Source organism: Anas acuta, chromosome 5, assembly GCF_963932015.1.
Source record: "Anas acuta chromosome 5, bAnaAcu1.1, whole genome shotgun sequence".
NCBI lineage: Eukaryota > Metazoa > Chordata > Aves > Anseriformes > Anatidae > Anas > Anas acuta.
This window is the reverse complement of record NC_088983.1, coordinates 6534800-6552661: the sequence shown is the minus strand read 5'-3', so window position 1 is coordinate 6552661 and position 17862 is coordinate 6534800. Positions and strand designations below refer to the sequence as shown.

At 41.1% G+C, this 17862-nt stretch overlaps 1 long non-coding RNA gene across 4 annotated transcripts; it reads right to left on the bottom strand.

Moving 5' to 3' along the window:
• Positions 1 to 6108: 6108 nt before the first annotated feature.
• On the bottom strand, positions 6109 to 17601 carry LOC137856771 (uncharacterized). 4 transcript variants are annotated; one of them, XR_011096771.1, is made up of 4 exons: positions 17177 to 17601; positions 10983 to 16056; positions 8216 to 9279; positions 6109 to 6246 (listed from the first exon to the last, which is right to left on the bottom strand). It is a non-coding gene; the product is annotated as an uncharacterized lncRNA (long non-coding RNA). The 4 variants fall into 4 exon arrangements; XR_011096772.1 differs by having other exon boundaries at positions 8216 to 11054; positions 13022 to 16056; XR_011096769.1 differs by having other exon boundaries at positions 8216 to 16056.
• Positions 17602 to 17862: the final 261 nt, after the last annotated feature.

The following is a 17862-nucleotide window of genomic DNA, read 5'->3' as shown; positions in this document are numbered from 1 at the left end:
AAATGGTAAAGAATAATGCCTGATAAGGGGAAAGTCTTTTTATTTTGTTAAAGTAATATGTGTTCCTAGGGAAAAACTATAAAAATTCATGTTAACTTAAGTGACAATTTGGGCAATCTCTCCACATAGAGCTTGTGAATTCTGCTTGATACAGGGGACTCTCTCTGCATGTCTGAAAGGCTGCAAACTCCATTCTGAGCAGGCAATTTTTTTCTTTCTTGGCGCCCCCTTGGCTTGCAGTGTCCCAGAATCTACAGGAGGTGATCGGAGAAAGTTTTGTGCCTCTGCACAGAGCTAATAAAAAAGAAGAGGGTCATTAAATGTTGATGATAGCCTGTTCAAATGCAACAGCCTTGGACAAAGAGACGGCTACCACCTCCTTTATTAAGTCTGATAAACACATATGGGACAGGGAGGGAAGAGCATTAAACTTAGGAAAAGACATAGGGCAGGGGTCTTTGATCACTTCAGAGGCTGCTCAGGGTCACCTGACAAAGGAAGGTAGAGCAGAAAGCAGTGCCGGTGAATTGGGAATGAAGAGACCAAAGGGACCGTATGTTCTGGGAAAGACACCTTGTGCAGGAAACAGGAGATGGGGGGCAAACTTGTGTAACAGAGGGAAATTTGTTAATTGCAAGACCAGCTGAGCTGAAGAAATCCAGCCAAGGAGAGGGAAAAGGCTCCTGAGTCCTGAAGGGAAGACACAGACAGGAAGAGTGAGGGGGCCAGACCTGCAAGAGCTCTGACTTGATCCCAATGAGTACGTAAAAATGAGGAAAGCAGGAAAGTGCATTCAAGCCTATATGATTTTGGGGCTGGTTACAGTAATCACTTCAAGACAGTGACTGTATTTAGAACCTGCAGCAAAACTCAAGTTTCTTTGTGCTTCCACCATCCCGTGCCCCCAAAGCATGAACTGCAAGGCTAGAGCCCTACGAAAGGGCAGCGTTAGGCAAGGAGGAAGAACAACGCTGGTCCTGAGGGTGTTCAGCTTCTGTGCCACTAACTCCCATCTCAGCAAAGAGGCAACAGATCCTGCACTGGGGTTATGCCCAGGACTCAGCCCCCAGTTAACCTGGGGTGAGTCCAGAAGAGTGCAACACAGCAGCTGGTCACCGCATGTGGCCTGCGCACGCTCGAGCCCACGCCATGCTCCCCTCCCGCAGGGCCTGCGGCCCGGCCCTGTGCTCCCCCTCCTCTTCGCCACCCCATGAACTGCAGAAAGGCCTGGGCTCCTAAAAATCTGAAGAGTTTCACAGGTGACCTTCACGGGATGCCTTACTGAAGTGGTAACAACTTCCCGAAACAAAGCACAATCTGAACCAAGAGGATCAATAATACAATCAGATCACTCTGGCTCTCCAGATTTTTCCGACTCCAACCAACTCCTTTGCTCCCGCTGACATCGAGGGGGGGGCTTGCTGAGAAATTCTAGCCAGCCTGGAGACTTTGAAGACAAGGAGATCAATAAAAATAAAAGTCACCAGCTTTATTTTTCCAGTGTGCATTGCTAGTGCTGGAAGCCTCAGACCAGGCCTAACTTTTGCGGGCGCTGTGGCATGGTGAGGCAGAACCTCGATCGCCACCCAGCTGAGCCCGCTGTTACTGGTGAGTGGTGTGAATGTCCTGGCACCTCCTTCTATACAAAATTAGTCCTGCCCAAATGAATACTTGCATACCGGTGGGGGAGATTTCTAAAGTAAAAATATGACAGTGAATTGTTGAGTTCCCATTGAAAGCCAGCAGGAGATGCATGCCTAACTTGCTCGTTTGCCTTGAAAAACTTCAACGAATATTATTTAGAAATATATTAACTATAAAAAGGAAAATAAAATTTGAGTGATATGTCCTGACTTCTTCAAGAAATCTAAGGACAAATGACTTCTTTTCTGTGCAACCTCTGAGGGAACTTTGTGGAACTCATAAAAACAAGTCTTTAAACAAAATAAAAAGCACTCTTAAGTGCCCTGAGCACAGTGCAAGTGTTCCAATTCATACGTGTTTTATTATGATGACAAATTCAAACTGAACTGTGATTTCTTGTGGTGGAGGTCTAAAATCAAGGGCTTCTGCGAACAGTGTAATTTGTGAAACCTGGATTCTCACACACTTGGATCACACTGTCTGACAGCATGAACTGCAGTGGCAACTTGGGGTCTTCAGTATGACTGCTCCTCATGTAATTCCCATCTCTATTAATACAGCAGAGACTGTGCTACAGCCTCTCTTTCAATGTGGGTGTTCACTTGGATCTTTCTTTTTTGCACAGATGCCTTTTTTTTTTTTTTCCCATAAAACCTATAGGATACCCTTCTGAATCACTACTTTGAATCTTCTTGTGTGCCTGATTTGGTTGAAATTCCTTTAAAACAAAAAGTTTTCTGGGATGAATGGAAGCCAAAAAACACAGGTGTGGTAAAAAAACATGATGTATAATGTAATTCTGTTTCCTTTTCCATAACCATAATTTCAGTAATACTTTATCAGTAAGCTTATTTATTGTGAAATTCCCATTCAAAATACTGGGAAAAGAAAGTAAGTAACCATAACATCTCCTATGCCCAGAGATGTTTAGAGACTTTGGGCTCTGTGGTGGTCCAAACAACTGACATGTCACAGAGCTCCTGACTGTGCTCTGCAACCATCCCTCTCAGAGATACCGGCATGAGGTCATGTTATATTTTTTATTATCTGTATTTTAATTCAAGCATTTGAGATTACAGCAAACAACACTGCTGTTATATAAAGCATAATAATGGCTCGGTCCTTTACTTGTTGCCCTCAGCCACCAGACAACAGTCGGATATAAAAAGGTTCATAGATATTTCCTAGGTAGTGAAACCTCATGACACAATGTAGGATAAAGATTACTGATATTCAAGGCCTCTTTATACATACGTGCCTTTGCCCTCAACTGGACAAACGATGTGAAGTGGCATTCCTGTATTGCTAAGGCTTATACAACGAACAGAATTGTGATTGTAATGTGTGAGGGCCCTGTGCATGATTTCTGAGTGCAATACATTTTGTTTCATTCTGGAAAAGAAGACTTTTAGAACACAAAGCATCTAAAAAAGCCTGATGAATTGTCAGAATTGATCAGAAGGAAACATCATTTTATTACTTAATATATTGCATTTACTCAATGCTTTGAATAAACAGATGATGCCCTCAAGGATGCTATTGTACCAAGCAAGTACAGAATAAAAAAATACTTGCCTTCTCCCAAGAGATCTCATGCTCATGCCTAATTCTGTTATACATATGGGAAGTTCTGCATCTGGGCCCAAAAGCAAACTTATGACCATCAGCTCCTTGCTACCTACATCTACCTCTTCCAAACACAGCCACTCTGTGTCACTCATGGGAGGTTGCACTTTAAGCTGCCATTTTCCACACCTGCATGTCCTGGTGAACTGAAAACTTCCACTGGTGTCACTGGAATATCTAAGTGAAGCTAAGCAAGTAAAGTCAACAGCTGTTGGCTGCCTAAATAAAACTGAAAGTGTCCTTTTGAAAATCCTAGCACAGGAATTTTAGGTGCAGCAGAAATACATTAAGAGACTCCTTCTTCCACTGTTACTAAGTTCAATGCATTATAATTCATTTAAGACTCTGCATTTATCAATTCCAGACATGAATCATTTTCTAGCACTACACAGCATCACTCAAGCACCACAATCTACAGTGTAGTCAACTTTGACTAATTGTCCTAATCATATCTGGTACTTAGGACTAAAGCCCACCTCCTCCCCAAACAGACACAGACAAGATTAGCAATACTTTAAGCATATCATGTTTTCTTCCCAGCTTTCAATAGTGACATTTCTTAATTTCTATGAGATCATTATTTATTGATTATAATAGTGTCTAAAAATCCCAAATAGCAATTTTTGAAATGGAAACACAGATAAACAGAGATGTAAAAGCCCTGTAAATAAAAGGCCCAGAGAAACAATCAAATTACAGCAGTTTAAAGTACTGCAATTCAACAAAATTGTGGTTACTGAGCATGAGCTTGCTCTTAATTTGTCACAGATAAGACATAAAATGCATTAAGTCAGACCTCTTTTACTGAGATTTAAGTGAATGTGTCCTACCTTGCTTCTGTTGCAGGTTAAAAGCATGGCGCCAACGAAGAAGTACTGAGTAATTGTGGCGTTAAGCCAGTCACTAGGGCACCTGAGCCCCATGTCACTCCCTGCATCATCCAGAGAGGTGTGTAATCACCCTGTGCACCTTGGCTACATGGGGTACCATGAAGCACAAGGTCAAAAACATGCTTCCTACTACCCTCTGCAAAAAGGGCAGATTAATACTTAATTAACATGTACCGACTTGTCTTGTGGTGCTTATAAAATGTGTTTTGCATTATGTTTTTGTAACAGTTGGCTAGCAAACCTTGACCTGCAAAGGTTAGGACGAATACCTGCACAGCTGGAGCCTTCAGTGGCCAATCACAGTCCTTCTCTCATCATTTCCCGTTTTTATAAATGTAAATATTGGAGGTCTTGTTTAAACCTTCAGAACCTAAACATGTCATCACTATTAATAACATATGTTATAAGACACCACATGCTGGCAAAATAACCTGCAGTAAATGACACCAAAAATATTGAAAAGCTTAGCATAAAATTGAAACTCGTTAATGGTACGCTGTGCAGTTTGGCATACAACTAGAGGCAAGAATTCCACACAATGGGACTGTGTGAGTGCTAACAGCAGGCTCCCACAAGATAAAATAAACTTGTTTTATGGACATGAGGAATTGATTTTTAATGAGATTCTGCTCGGCCGTAACATCATCCTGGGAGGGTGAGCTGGTTTTCCCCTTGCCTCTGGTGCAAAATTATAGTTTGCAGAAGAAAGGCACATTTAAATTAGGCCTATGGATTTGCACCTTCATCATATTAAGTGAAAAGTAGGTGTTATCCCAGGTCTGAGTATAAAACAGCTGTTAAAATGCCTACAAAGAAGATCTCCTCTTCCCCATATTACCTATCCGTACGTTCTGGGGTCGGGAGGTCAGCCTGCAAGCAGAACACACACTCCTCAAGTTCTTTAGGAGATAAATGAGCTCGCAAGCTTATTTCCTAAGGACAGAAGATTAGTAAAATACGGATAAATCTCTCTCTTAGGAGGAGCTGGGTAAAGGCATTTGAATTTATCTTTTCATGTTCAGGTCTCAACCGCCTGTTAAGAAAAAGTTAAAGTCTAAAGAGGTTATCAAACCTGCAGTTTGATGTCAAATCACAGACACATCAAGAAAGAGCTGTCCCTCTGCTGCCTATTCACATTTGATTCTCTATCTTATTCATTCCATCAGTTGGAATTCCACAATACCAAACTTGCGCTTTGAAGGCCCCCCAAAACTGATATCAAACAAATGGAAAATGCCTCGCAGCCAGGCAGCATTGTGGGAAAAACAGAACACAAAAGCAAGCACAAATATCAAGCTTCCTTAACTTTAAGCTCAAAACATTTTCTTTAAAAAGCAATCACAGTTTTGCTTCCCGATTCAATGTCACTTGGCCCTGAACGAGCTGAGCTGCATGGTGTTGTTGCTTTTCTTTCCTCTCTGCTGTTATGGTTTGCACTGTTTGTGTGCAATCATTGGCTTTTAATTGCCTTCTATTGCCTATTTCATTTGTCAATAAATAGAAAGTGCAGACCTATCACCAAAGACCTTACATCTGTTTCTCATACATCTTAGCCACCCATGGTGCCTTAAGCTTAAGCTATCCCCTACTGCTAACCAGGCTACCAGTTTATTAGGGTTTTTTTTCCCTGCCCTTTTAAAAAGATGAAAGTCCCTAAAAGCTTTTTTTGTGCAAGTGATGGTTGAAGTTAATGAAGTAAGCATCTGTTAGGTGAGAGAAGGTCACCCTGGGGTTGGGCACCTCCCAGTGGTGGAACTGGCATTAACCCAGCGATTAGTATGTGATGACAACACCTTAAAGATAATTAGTTGACAATGAGTTGAGAGCCTGTTAACCCCTTTAACACCTTATAGTTTATGATTATAATGAAACACTTTGGGACAAAACAAAATAGATCCAGTTTTTCTCATTGACTTGCCATTTCTTGGTGTTTCACTTATCATGCTTGTGACCTTCTTCCAAAGAAAGAAACAGCTGCTAGCAGCCCAGAGCATGTTTCTTACCTTCAACCATCAGAGCTTTTCTGTCCATTTTCCTCCACAGGCAACAAGGTTAAAGACTCTTTGGCCAGGAGTAGAAGCCATTGCTGGGGTAGACACAGGAGAACATGTATGAGTAAGTTAACGATTACAACATTTCTCACGTTAATGGCATTTCTCATGTGACTGAAGACTGAAATCTCAAGCTGATTTTTATTTCCTGTCCCTGCCATTTTGATGGAGGCCATTGGATTGGAGTCATCTGAGTGTTACAGCTGAGTTCACTAAGGCTTCCCCAAGAAACAAGGGCTATTTGGGAGAAGGAGAGAGAGGCTTTTATAAATTTTGTGTATAGTCAGGCGGGATCAGGCTGCATCTCCATTTGGGTGAAGCAAACAGGAAACAGCATTGATTGTGGGTGTGGGGAGAGGAGAAGGAAGCAAATGGAGAACAACTGGCAGTCTGCTGTGATTTATGTAGGCTGGCGTTTCCCATCTTCATTCATTCACTCAACGTGTTTAATCACAATGTAAGAGCTCAAATTAATTATGAGCGGCAGCAGCTCCAGAAATTGGGCAATAGCAAAGTAAAATGAATCTCTGCACAGCATTCAAGAAAAGCCTGTCTTGAGATTAAAACTGAAATTCCATTTAATTTACAAAGATACACTTCTCACTTTCCTCTTCTTTTGCAATTTCTAGGTCAATGTGATACAGGCAGTCTTGGTGAGAAATTTTTATGAGAACATGTACTTGTGCCATTTTTTCACACAGAGCCAGAACAAGAATTGCTCTCACTTTCATTAAGCTTAGCGTAGGACTTCGACTGATTTCAGCAGCAACAGGCTTTAAGTTTGGTGTGTACCCAAAGACACGGCTGTCTAGGCTGATCTGTCAACTTTCTGAAACACGCCCATCATTAACAGTTACCAGGGTGTTAGGATGTACAGTAGTTCCACACAATCCTCATTTCTCCTGTGCCTCCAATTTCAGCCCCTTAAAATGCTTTAAAAACACCAGTAAATTAAGTTCCATTGTGGCAAAACTTCCCTGGAGAGACTTTTATTCCCAGCTGACAGGCAAGGCAAATGCTTCCAAAGGATCCCTGTAGCAGTTACAACCCAGACCTCCTGGCTCCCAGCCTTGTGCTTTACTGCTAATTAAATACATCTAGCTTAATGCAGAAAATGTAGTTTTGTTATGCTTTTTACATTTAAAGGCAATATATGGATTCAGCACTATATCAAATGTCCATAAATTCAAAAATAAAGTATTTCCAACAACTTATAAGTCACTTATTAACTAACCTGTACTACTGGATAGTTCTGAGATTACAGAAAAATTGCTGTTATTTATCTTAATATAATTTTAGGAATAGAAAAACTGTCATTCTCCAGAAGTTGAGACTCTGTTATCCAAAACTGATTCACTTCTCTGCTGTTATGACCATCAGTTCTTTCAGCAGTGAAAAGAGCTCACAGTAACTTCATCGTAAACACAGTGAATATAACTTGCTATTGTGGGTAGATGGGTCATAAAACCAGAATCCTTAGATCACATCATTGATTGTTTGAATGTTGATTATTGAGTGTAATTTGGGGTTAATTAACTCATCTCCTCCACGATACTGCAGAAAAATATTTTTTAAAATACCTTACAGATTCAGATTCTCTTGTCGGAGTTGTATTGCTCACGTATTGGTCTTTACATTTACTTGTCCCCCTTCCTGTAACTCTTAACATTGTGACTAATCATGCATTTAAGTATAGAACTATTTGTCTGTCTATGAATTTCAAAAACATGGCATATATGTGGATGGATATAGATGGCCAACATCATGGGTTGAATCACTATCTAGTATAAAATGGCTTGGCTCCACTGGCTTCATCAGAGCTATGTAAATTTATGCCAGCTGAGGATCTGTCCTTATCTCTACAAAATTTTTTCTATCCAGTTACTTCCTTTGTCCATTTTTAAACTACTGTAGAACATCACTCTGGGCAACCCATCTAAAATATCTGTTTGATAATAGGATTCTGCATCAAGATGTACAACTCAGTTTGAATTTGGCACTTACCTGCATTCCTTGTTATCTCATCAAAACGATGAAGTCTCATGCTGATTTCACCATAAGTGAATCCAGAAAACAGGCAACTTGGACAGGTATGCTGGAAACCAGACCTATGCAAAAGTCATAAGAATAGCTGAACGTGGAACAAGCGGAATTATCCAGGATATCAAGGCATGGTGTTCTTTCTTTGTACGACTCACAACTTGTTCCAAAGACGTTTACAGAACCACTGCCACCACCTTGCTCAGTTGTGGGCTGCTGCCTCCTCAGTGGGGGTCAATCCAGCACAATTTCCAGATGGCTTTGCATTATCCCAGCAAAATGGGAACAGCTGCTTTGGTGGCTTTGAGCATAAAATATTTCCTTAAGAATTTTCAAGCCATATTGTAAGGTGTCCAGGCATTTTCAGCTCTCAGCTAGGAAAAAACTTGTCAATATACATGGATTTGAGTACTAGGTATTTCCCCTCAGCATTTAATCTCACAAATAGGACAAACCAAAGCACATAGGCTATGTAGCTTCAGTATTCCAAGGGAGCAACCCATGTCTCACAACCAGAAAGGATTATTATGAGCTGGACGTTTTGACAGACACTGTTATTACTACTTAGTTTCACAACCTGGATGTTCTACAGAGGTGCGACCACAGCCAAAATGTGAAGCTGTGCAATGGCTCGTCTTGTCAGCATGTAGGGCCTTCCGTGGCAGCATCCTTACACAGCTCTCCTGGACAGGAGAGAAGCAGAAATGGGCATTCTGTTGTCCAGTCATGAAACCAGCTTGACCGGCTGCTCAGCAAAATGGTCATTGATTAAACAAATGTCTTCAGCTGAAGAGGTTACCAGCATAAAGTCATTTGAAAAAAAGAAGATCTCTGATGAGCGGCACTGCAGATGGAGAAACTTTCCATTGGTATAGAACTAAATAAATACTCCTCTCTCAATGTCAGCAAAATGCCTCCGCCAGCACAGCCAAGAAAAAGAAGGAAAACAGCGTGGGAGCCAGCACACAACCTTGTTTGGGGCTGCTTGAGACAGGAATGGAGTCTGATATGTTGCCATTTTCCATACACTGGCCATCACGGAAAAATAAAGTGACAGAAATAAACTTCAGAGACTTCAGAAAGATGAACAAATTTTTCCAGACCCCCTCATGATTTTATGCTGTTAAAAGCTCCTGCTAGACCAACCAGCAAATCTGCTCCCAAGCCCTTTTCCTGAAGTAGACAGAGATCCCATCAATAGAGCGTGGCCAGACCTAAATCCACCGAAACTCAGGAAAATATTGAGAACATTCAGGAAGACTATGGGAGGATCTTTCCAGTAACAGAGGCTAGGAACATGCCTGGAGAATTGTGATAGTTTGCTTTGTCACCTTTATGTTTAGAGAAGATTATACAAATTGCAAGCCTGTGTCGTTGACTTTTGCTTTCAGATAATCCTAAATATTCAAGCAAGCTTCCTTCTAGACAGGTAAATGCCTCTGAAGGTGACTTGTCCATATGTTTATTTATTAGCTGCCTATGTTTGTCATGTCCAGTACCGCATAGCTATCTGTGACCTGTTTTTCAGGCCAGAAATGTCATGCAAATCCACCACATCCTATTAGTGCTGCTGCTAGTTTGCCCGTGAATGCCAGCTTTGAGATATTTCCCTGTTTATCTGAAGGCTGATCTGAAGGCTGTTCCAGTACCCGCAGGTCACAGGCACTCTCCGTAGCAAGTAACACCAAGCCTGTAATACTCTCTAAACCAAGTTGTCTAATTTATCCCAAATTACAAAGGTAAGTGACGTAAGACCCATAATAAAGAGGCATCAAACCTCAGTGATCTTCTTTCCATATGAAAGTCTCCTTTGGTAAACAGTCTACTACTATCCAGGTCAAACTTATTATAGTTTGAATTTCAGGGCAAGAAGTTGCCATGTTGCTCCATGGGGACCCTGGACATTTGACAGACCTGTCCAAGGGCTACCCAGCATGGGAGGCTGGAAGATGTAAGAATCTCTTACCAGCCCCTTTTAGGGAGGGACAGACACTGACTTTGTTTTCTAGAGGAGAAGACAAGAGGGTTTATCCAAGAATTAGAAGGTTCTGAGTGAAGAGCACATGAGATGGGTGAAGAAACTTAAAAAAGCAAATATGCAACGTTTTTTTTCTTCAAAACTTGTGTATGTCTTTCAGAAGCTGAAGTAGCTCAACACTGTTTCTAATTAATAAAATTTGAAAACTTTACTTATCAGGTATCTGTGTTTCAGCTACCGCATGCCTTTGAAGAGATGACCTCTAAGACTAGGGAATGTGAAAGCCTGGAGCTCTGCAGAGGATATTCATACCAGCTGGAGTGTCTCTGAGGCACTGTGGAGGTCTCAAATAAGACTGCAAATGGTAACAGCGAAAAGGCATCTTAGGAGCATGCCAGATAGAGGAGAACGGAGGCCATGTGAGACACGATCCATACCAAGGGAAAATTAAGGATGGGCAGGCCTTGTGCGGTGAGACCCACGCACAGGAGCCAGTTCTGTGTCCAGCTGGAGGAACTCTACTGGGGCCATGTGACATGCAATGCTCAGTTTTTGTTAACATCTGTGTGGTCTAATTTTCTCTTACTGTCAGCAAGTTATTTCTAGGAGTGCCAGGTTATTTTGTCCATAAACATTGTCCCCATCACACATTTCTAATTTTAACCCTATTTGTCTCCGGTTGATTTACATTTGGCCAGAAGCAAATTACCTATTGGAAGCATTTATTGAAAATTAATTAGGTGGCTAAAATACCTCCAGCAGATTCTGTTGACGGTGTCTGTTCCTTGTGGCTCTCCAGAATTCAGTATTTTCCAGTTAAAACACCTAGCAATTAAAAAAAATCCATAAAGTAAATGATATAATTAGTTCCAGAATGGAACTCAGTCTCTTTGAAATCAGATGCTTTCTTGTAAGGTTACAGTACCATACAATAGCAAGAGGTTTATAGTGCCAGGGGATTTTCAATAGACGAAAGAGTAAGGACTTATAATAGCTAGGTCACTGAGTGAGGCAGGATGAAGGTGTCCTTACCAGCTTAAAGTTGGTCAGGCATACAGGACAACTGTGCGGATACCAAAGCAAGGAACAGGAAAGAAGACAAGATGTATGAAAGGAGATTTAGAGGAAAAAATAGAGGATTGCATCTGAGGCAATCACAGCACCCAAGAACAGGGAAAATACACACTGCATCTCTCTAAAGAAAAGCCAGGATGTTAACATGATTTACTGCAAATAGTTCCACAACATTAAAATGAGTTTTTATTTTCTGTGTGTGCTGCTTCAAAGAACAACTCTGTGGGCTCATAAAAATGCAGAGAACAAATAGGGGCCTCTAAGACCAATTTATATGCCATGCCCACTGTGCACTGAGACACATATAATCTGTAAAATGTCAGCTTCAAAGTTCCACAGAGATTGGTGTTAACCCTGACCCCCGACCTTGCCGTCTCTAGCTGGGCCCTCATGCTCTCTTAACCAGCTGTTTTAGATAAATGTGCTCCATTTTTAAAGAGATTGTCTCAGAGTTTTACGTGAATAGTAGTAATATTATTAACTCTCGCTGAAAAAACCACCTTAACCGAGAGTCTTTACAGATGGGCCAATCAAAGTCTTACCCCATGCAGAGAGTGGTGGGTTAATAAATATGTCATTGGACTGAAAATATTTAAACAACACTGGGAGAAAAGAGCAAGGCATACGACAAAAGGAAAGCATATTAGTACTGTTTCCTGTCAAAATACACAGAGGAAGCACTTTACTTTGACCATTTTCCTCATAAAGAGACACGGTAGGCCAAAACAAACAAAGCTAAGGAATCTGGTTTATCCCACTGTTGGATACTGAGGACTATCAACTTAAATGAAGTAAGGCTGAGAGACCCAAACCAGGTTCTGCTCGACAAGACTGTTAATTGAACATATCAGCAGAGGCGAGACACACCGACTGTGGCCCTGTCGATCAATACCTCCATTTTATAAGGCCTTGTGCGCGTTTTTCATATTTTACTTTATGTATCTCGCCAAAATTAGGTGGGGGATTAGCCACTCATGGTCTGTCGGAAGTCCAAAAGTATGATGTAGCCTGCTGGTTTGGCAAACCGTGGACGAAGTCTAAATCATCCTTTTGAAAGGAAAATGTTGAAGTTCAAGGGCAGACAGTATATTTTAGACAACAAAGCAGCAGCTGGTGTCCACTCATAATAAATAAAAATAAGTTGGGGTCAGCAATACAAGTCAACTGGCTCCCCATTCACTGGAGGTGAGCCAAAGACAACTCGAGTCAAAGGGAAGGCTCGGAATGATTTCATGAGGTTTTGACTCAAACCCACTGCGAATGGGGTGAGAATATATCCACCAATTTCCATGGGATGTGGGTCTGGCTCTTCAGCGTTGCATTCTGAAACCACCTACCTTTCATTTTTTGCTACTGATATGTTCAAAAACTTTCTGAGTAGATAAAAGAATAAAACGTAGCTCCTTAAAAGCCACAACAAACACAATGATACTGGCTGTAGGTTACAAAGATGTAAGTGAGATTTAGAAATACTGCTGTTCCTTAATAAATAAAATAGCCTTTTGGTTTAAACCACTGTTTAAAATATTGCAGCCAAATTATTTTCACACTATTTACTTCCAGGGACAGTGCAACCCCATCTTCTCACTGAGTTTCCAAACCTCGTTCCAGCCTTTCTGGGTTAGCAGATAACCATAATGCTAAGAAAGCAAACACACGATGGTCAGAACATGCCAAGTTACAGCTGAAAGCTCAACTTTTGCTCTTCCCGTCAGTACCTCATGACTCAGAAGAAGAAGATCTCCATATTGTGATCAGTCACTTGGCTGTTACTGCAATATCAACAGGAACTTTATTCACTTACAAGCACAGCACCCAGTCTGCAAAAGTGACTCAGGTCTAAGTGTCAAAATGCCATTGACAGGAAAGGTAAATTTGAAGAAGAATAACTCGTGATCATCTAAGCTTTAGGATATCTAAACATTTTCTTTCTGAGCTGTACTTCCCTTGAAGTTTGAAACTGTCCAAATTCTTTGACAATGCCAATAAATTCGGTTTGAAAGTTACTTCCCACATTATTGGATTCATGTTTTCTAAACAGAATATAACCTCCCACTAGAAAATGCAAAACACACACAAGAGAAGTTGGCAGAGACACAATAAACGAAAAGGCACAGAAACAAACAGAGGCTGCAATAAATATAATAAATACAAACAAAAACATATGAACAAAAATATACAAATAAATACAAACAATAAATACAAAATAAATACAAAAAAAAAAAACATAATAAATAAAACAGAGGAAGTGCTGGGAAATCTGATGAAAGGACATACACAGATCTTTACAGAGGACTGAGCTGTGGCTGCTTTGCTTTTGTCAGTCATCTTTAATACATAAATTGGCTCCCTAGAAAATCCCTTTGTTTTTGAAATGTAATCTCCTTAAACAGCATGGGAGAGAAAAGACATTTAAGTTACAGACAAAATAAGTTTGTGAAGGTAAACACTTTGTTTTTCAAATCCCCAGAATAGGTTAATAGTTTTGAGCTCTGTGAACTTTCGGAGGTTTGCCCTTCCCCACTTGAAATATTTACTTCCTGTTCCCACTTGTGTCAACAGAAATTCTGTTGACTAACAAGGAAGCAAAAAAGGACATGAACACATGAAGCAACCTAAATAAGAAACATGTTTCTCAACACTTGTTTATGGTAAAAATCCAATTACGGTTCCTCAGGATGTCTGAACAGTATGACAAAGCCCTTGGGAAGTAGTAGATTGTCTTGATTTCAATTACAGCTCTTTCTAGGAATAAGAAGCTGTTCATCCTCAAAGTTGATCCCATTTTTTTAACCAAATATTTTCTCTACTAGAACCATGAGCCTATCATTGTCTGGCTCTCATTAGGATGCTATGAACTCTATGTGGAAACCCAATAGGAAGCACAATATGGGGCAGCAGGAAAACCCTTTTTCTTTGTAAAACCCCCACGGATCTACAAGCCTAACCCCGCACTTCTTTCTGCACCATCTGTCCTTTGCATATCCAACCCAGAGCTTGGTCCTTCTCTCCTTCTTCCTATTTGGCACAGCTTGCTTGTTGAGAGCACTCCTGTGTTACTGGTTCCCTTTTAAAACTGTGGGGGAAAAAAAAAAAACTCTCTTGTTTACCCTTAATCTGCTCACTGCGTCTCTTGTAAAAAAAATAAAAATGAAAATAAAGTGTGTCTTACAAATAAAGACGCACAGCCCTACAATTAAGATACTGGCCTCATGTTTGGCAAACTCAGCCTTACATTCTTGCTCTACCAAAGAACCTCCTGCATGGCCTTGGGCAAATCATGAAGGGCTTAATCACAGAGCATCTCGTGGTACCTCACTCACAGATACAGATCCTCAGCACACGGGCTGCAGTGCTTCTTGAGCCTGTATATCCAGATTACCACACTCAAAGCCATGAATGCATACAACTGCTCCACCACTGAGCACGTGCACTACAAGATATGTTTACCAGATCTCACGCAGCACCAAACATCAATTAGAGAGAGGGGTGGAAAAGGGTTGCTTTTATATCCAGTATTGGGAGCACAGGGACATTGCCCACGATGTGCTGAACTTCAAGTTTTTTCTTGCCCAGTTTGAGCCTCTCACCTTCCTAAAGGTTTTCCTAATTACTGCACTATCAGATATTCTGAGGTTGATCTTGTTCAGCCTCTCATTTATACAAAATAATTAAATGCTTACTGGGGCAACTGCTGTTCCCTAAGTGACTGTGCTAACCACCAAGCCTGAATAATTCACTCTCTGACCCTTCATGCATGTGAGCATTTAGAAAAATTACTCCGTGACATTATAGAGCTGCAGTTTTCATCAGTTTTCAATTTACAAGCCCCCTAAAATTTTTACAGAAGAAGTATGGATCTTTGAATAGAGAATTTAAACCAACTGACAATAGGCTTGCTTCTGTTAGTTGTTTTTCATGGACCTCTTGGAAGTATTCTACAGACTCCCAGAGGTACAGAGACCACAGGTTGAAAAACACTGTTGCAAAAAGAAAAAAGCACAGGTTTAATAACATAGGCTCATTCTCCCGAGGCTGTAAGACTGCTGCCTTCATAATGCATGTTCTGCAAGCCTTGGCTCTGAGAAGATGGAATATGAGACACGATCTAGATGTTCACCTGCCAAGTGAGGAAAATCCTTTCCCTTCCCAATGAGACACAAGTACTGGCACAGGGGGTCACTAAAACCAAGTGTTTGCTGTTGTGGTGATGTGGGTTCGAAAAAGACAGATGTGTGTGAAACAAGATCCCCTGTTCCTTAAGATCCCAGCGTACTATAAGAAACTCATACGGGAACTCTGGCAGTTTTGAATTGCAGAAGATGTGGTTTGCTCCCCTGCCCCCTCCCTGCAAACAGAAAGGAAAAGAAAGAGACATGTCCTTACCTGATATTGATGGCGAGCACATTTCAAGTAGTCTGGAGGAATTTTTGAGCTGCAGCTTATGGTAACAATGTCACAGCTGTGATACCTGATTGTTGGAATCACCCTAAGATACTCACGTCTAGTAGGTGCTTGCCTAAACACGTCGAAAAAAATGCATTACCCGAATCAACAAATTTGCAGACATTCTCACATCTTATTTCTCTAAGGAGCTGGAGTGAATTTTCCAGTTAGAGGTCTGTTTTGTAATCACTTATGCTCCATTTAGCCACTGGAGGGAATGAAGCAATTCCAGGCCTGGTTCATCTGAAGTTTTTTTGGAGGTCTGCAATAAGATAAATCACACACGGTGTGCGCCTCTCTCTGCGGACTAAAAAGAAATGTGCAATATTAACACTGCATAAAGGACTACGCTGTAGGCATTTCCACTTGAACGAATGAAACCCGCTCCTCATGTTTAACTAGGGCTGGTTCACATTTTCTGGTGGAATAGCAATAACGAAACGTCCTCAAGAAAGAAAACATCAATTTCTGTAATCAACTTTGCAGACACTTATTTATTTCCCTATTGGGAGCCTGGGATATTTATCTTCGGTCAATATTCACATCTGTACACACGTGAGTCGCCAAAATAGGGGCTGCAGGCCAAGCACCGCAGGGCCCTGTAGGCTGTGATGCATAGCTGAACTATGTTTCCTCTGATGGACTGTGGCAGCTTGGCAAACAGGACAGAAAAATCCAGCTCCTACTTATCTGGAGCTGGAACAAACTCCTGTAATCTGTGCTTGTGTGTGAAGAGGATTGGGATGAAAATGCTGGTAGCCAAATAGCTGAGGAGCACAAATTGAGTTTATTCAAAAAGAAAGCTTCATGGAAGCAAGAAGTGAGTTTTTTACTTCCAGATTATTCAATATGTAAATAGGAACCATTACAGGAAGAGATTTCCAGGGGAAGAAAGCAGAATAAAACTGTTTTCCCATTTCAGTACGAGTAACACTCACTTGTGTGAGTTGTGGAGCCAGGAGCTGGACTCAGTGATGCTTGTGGGTCCCTTCCAACTCAGCATATTCCATCATTCTGTGATTCTAAGAAGGGAACTGATGCAGCTCACGAGCCCAGTGACTGTGGTATAGTCTAAACAAAACCCTGCTTCAAATCAATTACTTCAGTACTCTGCCTTGGGCAAAAAAATATAGGCATTTTAATCAGCTCCAGTGTATTGCTGCAGCACATAGACTACAGAAGAGTAATTAAGGCCATAATTAAATTTTCAGTAAAAGGCTGAAGTGGGAATATGGGAAATAACGTAGGTATTGCTGGACATAGCATTGCTGTTTTTCCACTGCATTGGTTATGGTAGGTGTTTGCCAGCTGGCACCAAGCAGAAAAGGGGTCAGTTGTCGGATGATTATCAACCGTGACACTGTTGGTTGGGTTTCCTGATGTGCAATTCCAAAACAGCTAGCCCAACAGTCATCAGTTATACTCACCATGGAAGGGGAAACCTGTGTGCTCAGAGCTTGTCACTTCTTGCCACCTGAAGTAACATTTCTTCCCAAAATAGTATTTTGAGAGTAAGTTCCTCCTTAGCTGCTTCCTTCTGAATAGTGCAGGGTTAGGTGAATGAAAGCAGTACGGTGGTGGCCGTAACAAGAATGCAATGTGTGGTGAAAACAGTCGGTTCTTTGGGGGTGGGAGCTCATTCTGCTCTTCTGTTTTTTTTTTTCCACACTGTGGAAATAAGGACAGACAGCAACAGTGAACAATAAATAATTGCAGGGACTTAGAATATTCCTAGACATGTACGATGCAAATCCTGAAACTCTGTCAAGATCCAAAAATGTGACATGCAAACCAGAATCAGAGCGGCTTTGTTGCCAGCTGTGGCTCTAGAAAACCATTAGTGGTAACTGAATTCAACAACGCATCTCAAAAGGAACAGGAACCAAGGCTCGGCTTCTCAGTGCCAAAGTGCAAGAACCTCATACAAAGCACATCAGAAAACCAAGAACGTTCCAGCACTTTGAAACCAGGTCTCAAATCTAAATTTCTGTAATAACCTGTTTTTTTTTTTTTGTTTGTTTGTTTGTTTTTTCAGTAGCCAAAGCCTAAGCACTGATATCAAAAAAGATTTTTAGGCCATAAGGAATCATTGTGATAACCAAACGTGATCTCC